The following is a 10,314-nucleotide window of genomic DNA, read 5'->3' as shown; positions in this document are numbered from 1 at the left end:
AAAAAAAAAAAAAAGAAAAGAAAAGAAAAGAAAGAAGTAAAGAAAGACAGACAGACAAAGGCTAAAATAAATGCCAATATAATTCATAAACTTCAACTTCAAATGTATTACAGATTAGAGCCCCATGATTCTGTCAACCCACTTGAAATAAATTCATAAAATATATATTAATACCACACTGACATACTGCTTATAGCATACTATGAACTGCCCTACAAACTGGATATAAAATGATTTTATTATCATATTATGATAGAAACATCATTTTATATTCAATTTAAAGAGAAGAATACTATGTCAATATGGCTAACTTACTAAAAGTCACAAAGATGATTCTTTCCTAATGTAGGCATCTGGTACCATGCTATCTGCCTCAAGAAATGCACTTTTAGCCAAGCATGTTAGGTCACACCTGGAACCCGAGCATTTGGGCAGTGAGTCAGAATGTTTGCTGTGAGTTTCACATCAGCCTGGCTATAGAACTCCAGGCCAGCCTGAGCTATAAATCCAAAAAAGCAAAAGAGAAATCTGTCTCACATGACAGACTCTACCCACTCTGAGTGTGAGGGGCTCACGAAATGGCTCATGGCTAAGAGCATTCTCTGCTCTTGTAAAGGACGAAGGTACAGTCCTCAGCACCCACATGGCAGCTCACAACCATCTGTAACTCCAGTTCTTGGAGATGCAATGCTCCCTTCAGGCCTCCACAGTCACCAGGCACATGCATTATACACAGACACACAATGCAGGCATGACACTCATACACAGAGAACAAAAATAATCATAAAAAAAATTTTGCTGCCAGGGGATGAGATTCAAACAATTCCTTTTTCTTATAGGATAACCCAGCCTCAGAAACTTAAGAAAGCATCAAATTGCCAAGTGAAAATGCATACTTGGCTGTATAAATCATCTGGGAGACTGTTTTTGTTTAGATATGGTTTGTCCCTGAGGGTTAGTGTGTTGCAGGCTTGGTCCCTATGGTGGCAGTGTTGGGAGGCGGTATGAAGCCATCAAGAGATAAGGCCTGGTGAGAGCCCTAGGTGACTGGAGACTGTCCTTGGAAGACATTAAATCTCATCAGATTTCTGAATTCTCATAAAAGCAAGTTGTTGATAGACCCTCGTCCCTACTTGCCCCCTGGTTTACTGTTTGACAATGTTCCCAACAGTGTTGCCATTGGTCACCAGACCTCGGCCAGAGGCCCAGTAAGTTCCAAATCCTTTCTCTTCCACTTTGGACCTCTAGAACTATGAACTAAATAAATCTTTCTTTATAAAGTTGGCCTGCTTCAGGTATTTTGTTAATAGTAATGAAAACCCCATTGATACATGCATTAAAATGAATAATCAACATACTATAGACCAAGCTGGCTAAAATAAGAAATATAAGACAACAAATATTTGCTGAAAATGGAAAACAAATAGAATTTTCATGCATTGCTGGTAGAAGTAAAATGTTACATTCAATTTTAAAGCAAGCTGAGTGGTGGTTGTGCACATCTTTAATCCCAGAACGTAGAAGGGAGGCAGAAGCAGGGGGATCTATCTATGTGAGTTTGAGACCGGCCTGGCCTAAGAAGTCAGTTCCAGGGGGCTAGAGAGATGGCTCAGTGGTTAAGAGCACTGACTGCTCTTCCAAAGGTCCTGAGTTCAATTCCCAGCAACCACATGGTGGCTCACAACCACCCATGATCAGATCTGATGCCCTCTTCTGGTGCATCTGAAGACAGCTACAGTGCACTTACATATAAATCAATCAATCAATCAATCAATCTTTAAAAAAAAAAAAAAAAAAAAAAAAACAGTTCCAAAAAAAAAAAAAACCCTATAAAAAAAAAAAAAAAAAAAAAAGAAGTCAGTTCCAGAACAGAGAAGTCCTGTATCAAAACAAACAAACAAAAACAAAAACAAAAACAAACCCCAAAACAAACAAACAAAAAATCAAATTGAAAACAGTTTGGCAAGAATTAACAAGGCTGAATGTTTGCCAACCCTACAACAAGATATTTTATTGCTAAGAAATACATATATGTACCCAATATTATAGTTTGAATATGAAATGTACCTTAAGGTCTGTGTGCTATAGGTTTTCTGAAAAAACGACTGATCAGATATCACCAATAGGAGCAACACACACACACACACACACACACACACACACACACACACACACCCATCCAGCCAAGCTCAAACCTCTGCTATGATGATATGATACAGACCTCACCTCTGCTGAACCGTTTTTATCGGGTGTTTGGTCAGCGATGAAAGCTTACTACCACACACCTAGAGACATTAAAATGTTTAATCATCCAAAGCTGAAAAGAGCATACTTGTCAAAGTGGAGAAAATCGTCACATTCTCAAATCAGGAATACTATACAAGAATGAATAAATTATTTTCAAACTCATCATGGATAAATGGCACAAGAAAGCAAGAAAGAGCAGAAACTAAAAAATACAGAAATAACACATAAAGTGTTGAAGAAATTACAGTAATTGCCTTTGAGATGGATTAAGTTGCCCATTAACCATCCCGCTCCATTTCAAACACAACTTGTATCTATCTGTTCACCTAGGGACTCCCTTTAGCTTGAATACTCAATTCACTTAGTACACCCTCTAACAATTGCTATGTACATAGATATAGCAGAAGATTTAAATAAACCGCTCAGAATTCACAGTAAAAATGCAAGCATGCTGCCACAGTGGAGAAATAGAGGAAATGATGATATCAAAGTCCTAGCACAGAATACAGTGCTTTGCTTTCTTACTGTCACATGATGTCAGTAAATTAACCTCTCTGGGCTTATTTCCTTGTTTAGTAATAATAGATCACACTAGGATTAGTGAATATTTGCAAAGGACAAAGCTGGTACAAATACGATTACCAAACAAAATACAGTAATTAAAGGTGCTTCTTAAAAGGAATGCTGTCTATCTGAAAACACCAACACAGAACTGTGCCTGTGTCCACAGGTGCAGAACATATATCATAGAAAATATAAGTCGGGGCTCAGTGGTTAAGAGCACTGACTGCGGGCTGGTGAGATGACTCAGCGGTTAAGAGCACCGACTGCTCTTCCGAAGGTCCTGAGTTCAAATCCCAGAAACCACATGGTGGCTCACAACCATCCATAAGAAAAATCTGATGCCATCTTCTGGAGTGTCTGAAGACAGCTACAGTGTAAACACATATAATAAATAAATAAATAAAATCTTTAAAAAAAAAAAAAAAAAAGCACTGACTGCTCTTCTGGAGGTCATGAGTTCAATTCCCAGCAATCGCACGGTAGCTCGCAAACAAACTCACTCTCTCTCTCTCTCTCTCTCTCTCTCTCTCTCTCTCTATATATATATATATATATATATATATATATATATATATCTTAGATAAATTTAAAAAAATAAAAATAAATAAAAATACAAGGCTAGACCAAGAATGGTGGTACGTATAATCATGGTGAAGGCATGAAGATCACAAGTTCTAAATAATAGTGAGTTCTGCACCAGCCAGAGATATATGATGAGACTCTTAACAAATAAACAGGCTGTATCACCCAAATTTGCACCCTAATACCAACACTGGATACACCTCACAAGTGCTTGTAACCCCAGCTCCAAGAGAACTGATGCCCTATTCTGGCTTCCACATGCATGTATGTATACACAGACAGAGACAGACAGACAGACAGACACACACACACACACACAGGCACACACACACAGACAGACACACGCATTAAAAGTAAAAATAAAAGCCAGGCAGTGGTGGTGCACATTTTTAATTCCAGCACTCAGAAGGAAAGGAAGAGGAAATTTTGCGTTCAAAACTAGCCTGGTTGCCAGGCGTGGTGGCGCATGCCTTAAATCCCAGCACTTGGGAGGCAGAGACAGGCAGATTTCTGAGTTCGAGGCCAGCCTGGTCTACAGAGTGAGTTTCAGAACAGCCAGGGCTACACAGAGAAACCCTGTTTTGAAAAAAAACAAAAACAAAAACAACAACAACAAAAAAAACTAGCCTGGTCTACAGAATAAGTTCCAGGACAGACTAGGCTACATAGAGAAACCCTGTCTCTAAATAAATAAATAGGTAGGTAGAGATAGATAGATAGGTGGATAGGTAGGTGGGTGGGTGGATAGATAGATAGACAGACAGACAGACAGACATAGAATGAATGAGTCTATAGCCAAGCATGAAGACATATGCCTTTAATTCTAGTCTTAGGGAGGCAGAGGTAGATGCACCCCATGAATTTGAGGCCAGATGGTCTATGTAGTAGAGTCCCAGGCTAACCAGTGCGACAGAGTAAGACCCTATCTCAAAAAACAAAACAAAACAACAACAAAAAAACCAACACAAATATAGAAAAAAATATACTAAAAACAAACAGTGTGAACTGTAAGGTATTTACAAAACAAAAAACTGTCTCCCAAAACAGTTCATTCCTATAACCTTACTCAGGCAAAACTCCTGTAACCATCCTCCCTTCCCGCTAACCCCTTGCCTCTCTCGTCATCCCTCCTTCCACACCATAACCCCAACTGACAGGTTAATCTGAAATATCTCCCACAAGCTCATAAGGTAAGCACTGGGTCCCAGGCTGGTATTTCTATTTTGGGAGGTGGTGGAAATGATATGACAGGAACTAGCCAGAGGAGGTCAGTTTCTGGGCCATAACTCTGAATGTTACACCTGCCCTATACCTGGTCCCTATTTCCTGTCATATCCTCCCTACAGGAAGGATTAAAATCCCTGATACAATGAGCCAAAATATATCTTTCCTCCCTCAAGTTGTCCATTCAAGTTATTACATCAAATCAGTGAAAAGACTTAGCACACCATCTATCAGTAAATTCAATGTAGCTAATTTTAAAAATAAATCTAAGCCAGGTGTGGTAGGGGTGGCTTTAATCTCAGTAGTTGGGAGGCAGAGACAGGAGGATATCTGTGAGTTTAAGGCCAGCTAGTCTACATAGTGAGTTCTAGCCAATGAGAGTTATTTCGTGTAAGATCCTGTCTCAAAAACTACAATAACAAAAATAATAAAAAAATCTAGACTCTGACTAATTTTTCCATCAAATTTCATTCTAGCAGATCATCTAATGCGTACATTACTATTACAATTATCTCCTGACCAGTCTATCTACTTAACTTTTGATCTATAGTCTGGGTAAAATACCATGCTTGAAATTCTTTGGTGATCTCTGTTTTGTTTAAAACAAAGAAACATTCTTACAATGGTCCACAAAACTACAGGATCCAATGTGTCAAGTCACACCACCTTTCATTCCCAAACCCCATGGAGAATGCTGATGTCTTGTTAAAGACTAAATTGGCTCCTCATCTTACAAACTCAAAGACCAAGGTCCCTAACTCTCAATGCAATTGTGTTTGGCAATAGTCTTTAGGAGTATAATTAACAGGCAGCAGAGCACTGCCTCACCAGGACTGGTATCCTTCCTTGTAAGAGACACTAAAACTCTCACTCATGTGGGCATGCATAAAAAAAAGATGAGAGCCAGGTTTAGTGGCGCACGCCTTTAATCCCAGCACACTCGGGAGGCAGAGGCAGGNGGATTTTTGAGTTCAAGGCCAGCCTGGTCTACAGAGTGAGTTCCAGGACAGCCAGGGCTACACAGAGAAACCCTGTCTCGAAAACCAAAAAAAAAAAAAAAAAAAAGATGATGATCTGCAAGCCAAGAAGAAGGGCTTCAGACAGAAAAAATAAAATAGGATAAAGTAAAATAAAATAAAAAAAACAACCTGGCTATTGCTTGACTTTGACCCCTAACTTCCAGACTGTGACAATAATATTTAAATTGTAGTATTTTGAAAGTGTTCATAAACTAAAATATGAGTAAGTATACCTTAGAAATGCTTAGATATCCATGGTATTTCCTGAGAGTTGCCCAGAAATAGGTCCTGACTGATTTTATATTAACTTGCTAATTAAGCTTGGCTTGCATAGCTTTACTGAAATGTACCACTTTGCAAAACTGTGAGAAATTAGCCATTATAACCTTAGTATATGACTGATTTCTGTGTTTCCAAATTTTTCTGAATTAATATTTATCATCACTAGGATTGGCTTAAGTTTATCCACAAATATTCCTTTTTTAATTTTGTTTTGTTTTGTTTTTCTAGACAGGGTTTCTTTGTGTAGACTTGGCTGACCTGGAATTCATTCTGTAGATTCAGTCTGGCCACAAACTCAGAGATCCATATACCTGCCCCTGTCTCCCAAGTGCTGGGATTAAAGGGGTACCACCATCCAGCTGTTGTTTTTCTAAATAGTTCAGATTATCACTACTTATAATTCCTTTAGCTTCTATTTAATTTCTTTAGACATTAAGATTACTTTCTGCTTCAATTATTTCCATGTGACACCATTTTCTTATTTTTTTTTCTAAAACAACATTTGAAGCTAGGTGAAATACCAAACCCCTATGACCCAACACTGAGAAAAGTAAGGCAAGTCAGCTTGACATCAACCTGACAAAAAGACTCTGTTGACTGACTAATAGGTGGGTGGGGTAGGTGGGTGGATGGAAGGGAAAGGATGGATAGATAGACTGATTAAACAGATAGATACATAGATATACACAGATAGACACAGGTGTTAAATAAGTAGGCATTACAGACTACTTGTGCCTTACCTGTTAATTTCTTTGTTTGGAGACAAGATCTTACTATGTGGTCTTAGCAGCTGACCTGGAGCCAACTATGTGTGCTAAGTTTTTTGTTGTTGTCTTCTGCTTTTTATTTGTTTCTGAGGCAGGGTCTCAACCACTGTGACGTGCAGGCTAGCCCTAAAACTCACAGTACTCCTCCTCAGAATCTTAAGGAGCAAGATTGTAAGTGTGTATAGGTACATCTGGTGTTTTAATGGACTTTTAAAAATAGATATGAAATTGAGCCCCGTCTCTTGCCTCAACACAAACACAACACTCCCAATCTCGTCACTCATACTAAGAGTGGCACATTGTCTTTGATGTCTGTGTTGTCTTTATAGTTTTGTCTTTTCCAGAGTGTCCTAGAATTGGGATCACACAGTGTACAGTCTTTTCAAACTACTTTTTTCATTTAGGAATACGTATTTAGGGTCACTCCCTAACTTTTTGTGGCTGCATTATGTCCACTATATAGATTGCCAGTTTATTTTATCAGTTATTCTTGTAAGAGCTAAATGCCATAAATACCATTTCCATTAAGCTCAAAAGTTCATTTTCTTAACTTATGTGTTTTAATACATTTTCACCTAGGTTGAACTTGGTGGCACTTGGGAGACAAAGGCAGGAGAATTAGGAGGCCATCCTCAGGTACATACCAAGTTCAAGGGCTACCTGGGATACTTTTGATTCTGCCCCCAAAATAAACAAAACAACAACAACAACAACAACAACAACAACAAATCCTCTTATCTTTCCCAAGTGACTCACAACGGAAAGGGTACACACAGTTGCCAAGCTCTGAATCCATTTAGCCTCAACACATAACCAAAAGTGCCACCTAATCAAAGCTAAGCTGAGGCAAAGCCCTATGTGTAACCCCAAGTAGTTTCCTAGTGCATGCCACCACCCTAGTTATAGATTCTACCCCTGGTCCCAACCAATCCTCCATCTCTACTTCTAGTCTTCCAACTTAATGCATATGAATATAATAAACTTAGTAGCCATAACTTGTAAAATGTCTGTTTCCAAAGAAGCTACTGATTTATCAGAAACACTTAATTTTTAATTTTTTACATAAAGCCAGCTTTTAGTCCCAGTACTCAGGAGGCAGAGGGAGGTGGATTTCTGTGACTTTGAGGCCAGCCTGGTTTACAGAGCTAGTTCTAGGACAGTCAAGGCCACACAATGAAAACCCTGTCTCAAACAAGCAAGCAAAAAAGTTAAATAAATAAAAATGTATACAAACAAGAAAAATCATAAGTCATTATACACTCATGTGTCTTAACAGTAGGGATAGGTCCTCAGAATTGCCTCACTACCCAATTACATCACTGTGCAAACAATGTACACACACACACACACACGCTCAGCTATGATGGCATTAGGTGACAAAACTTCACAAGAATCTGTGATAAATGTAGGCCACCAGGCTGGAACATTATTAATCAGTATTTAGCTATATAATTTTCATGGCTTATGCACCATAGCAACCAAAGTTAAGTTTAAAATGTACTTTAGCTTATAAACATGTATTGAAGTCCTCGTAAAAGGCATCCTAGATCACAGAGCCATGCTCTAAGAGTTGTGTATGTCTGTTACTGGGAATGTGCCTCTGGCAGTTATTTTCCCCTTCCTAATGCCTACAAAACTATCTCGACAGAAACAGTTCATAACTTTCTGTGTTTAATGTTTTCTTTACTTGTACTATAATTTAAATACCAATATTATCTTTCTAGGCACGTACTCCCCAAATCATAAAAATATCATACAATATCAAATAAATAAATTATGTACTCTATCCATATGCTCCAATGTGCCAAGATCAACACAACTTCAGAAGTACTCACTCTTTTCTGAAAATATTATTCCATACAACAACATATCCAGTAAGCATTACTTAAGGACGAAGAATGGTATAGCATAACCATTTCTGAAAATACCCATTAACACAGGAAAAGCCACCTTGAGAGTCCTGAATGCCACTAAGGAATCATTAAAGGGTGGAAAAAATAGGGAAGAAGCAAAGGAAGAGTAGGCAGGAAAACCCCATCTCAGCAACAACTGTCCATACCCCATAGCCTCGAGTTCCTCGGCATTAACCAACACCTATGTTGCAGTACAGCTAAGATATAGTAAAAGATCGTTTCTTGATAATGAGTAAACCCAAACTTTAAAAAGATCTCAGGAAAAACCTTAAACTCTTGTGATTATTATACTCATCAAGGCTAGCTATATACAACCTAGCATTAACTGGAAATGAACAAGAATCTGTTTATGATTATCCCCAAACAACAGATAGCCAATCTGTCTGTATTTAACTGCTAATTTTCTGGGAAGAAAAACAAAATAAAACCACAGGGTCTAAAAGGTAAAGGGGTAAAAGAGGAAGAAATAGAGCATTCAAAAAAAAATCTACAACTTTCCCCTCTAACAAAAGCTGATGGAGATGCTTTAGGACCTTTGGGATGCTCTTTCTTCCTATCCAGCTTTCCAAAGAGCACAAGGATATGATTGAGGCAGGAAGAGTCACCGCTCTGCCGGCTCAAAATTAGAGCTTACCTCCTCAGATTGGTGGCCTTTGCCAAGTTTGGAACACCTTCCATCTCTGTTGTCTTCTGCCCCATCAGACTGCTGATAGGCCTATGGGGGGAAGAAAGAGAAACAGACCCGCTAGAATGCCACATCCGACTATAATGTGCCTTCTCAAAAGGAATCATCAGTTCTTACTGTTCATGGAAGGCAGATAATCTAATTGTTACTGGACCTCAGAGGATTAACATTGGCCTTTCAGAGATTCTCCTTCAACAATTTAGTATCAAAAGCCCAAAGAGTAAACACGAACCAAATGCTGACTTAAGAGCAAACCATCTCAGACAATATGTCACAACAGTGATAGAAACCTGTCCTTGACCAAGGCCTTCACCACATGTGTCAAAAGATTTTCAGAAAGATATTACATGTCATTAATAAAAAGCAAGGTGTTCAATGATATCTTAAAACTCTCATGAATCCTTAAAAGGGAAGGGTGATAACTTCAACAACGTCCAGTGTTAGAGACTTCTAACAATCTGTGTCACTTCCTTCAAGACATCACCCATAACAGAAAGTTTGCTTCTTTCCAACCTAGAGTCTCTCTCTCTATAAAGAGGGGCCATGTTCTACCTCAGCACATATACCTTTGTTATCACATGATCACAAAATACTCACTCATAATGTTCCAAAACCAACAAAATGACTTCAATCTTCTGAACTTATAGGAAGACAGTGTGGTATCTGCCTTATCCATTCATCCCTTTATATAGTTGAGGGGTTAATCAATTAACTTTTTATGTTTTCTAAATTAAATGACCAGAAATTCTTTGATCTTTACTAATAAAAATTAAGTACCCATAGTTCTAGATATTAATTATAAGCTGCACCATTAATACTCTCAGTAGAAAACACTAAAGTACCCAAGGAGCTGACGGGGGCTGCAACCCTGTAGGTGCAACAACAATATGAACTAACCAGTACCCCCTGAGCTTGTGTCTCTAGCTGCATATGTAGCAGAAGATGGACTAATCGGCCATCATTGGGAAGAGAGGCCCCTTGGTCTTGTAAACTTTATATGACCCAGCACAGGGGAAGGCCTGGGCCAAGCA

The 10,314-nt window shown here is 38.6% G+C and overlaps 1 protein-coding gene across 11 annotated transcripts in view; it reads right to left on the bottom strand.

Moving 5' to 3' along the window:
* Positions 1–10,314, bottom strand: part of Spag9 (sperm associated antigen 9) — a 132,020-nt gene that overhangs the window by 90,228 nt on the left and 31,478 nt on the right. The window contains exon 2 of one of the 11 annotated variants that reach the window (XM_021211663.2): positions 9,233–9,313. The exons of 9 other annotated variants lie outside the window; for them this stretch is intronic. The gene's annotated coding sequence lies outside the window, so the exon portion shown is untranslated. Of the gene's footprint in view, positions 1–9,232; positions 9,314–10,314 lie in introns of those variants that run through there. One more of the 11 variants, XM_029545954.1, reaches the window with a different exon arrangement.

This window comes from Mus pahari, chromosome 14 (genome assembly GCF_900095145.1).
Source record: "Mus pahari chromosome 14, PAHARI_EIJ_v1.1, whole genome shotgun sequence".
Lineage (NCBI taxonomy): Eukaryota > Metazoa > Chordata > Mammalia > Rodentia > Muridae > Mus > Mus pahari.
The sequence above is the reverse complement of the archived record's forward strand: the minus strand, read 5'-3'. Positions and strand labels throughout refer to the sequence as shown.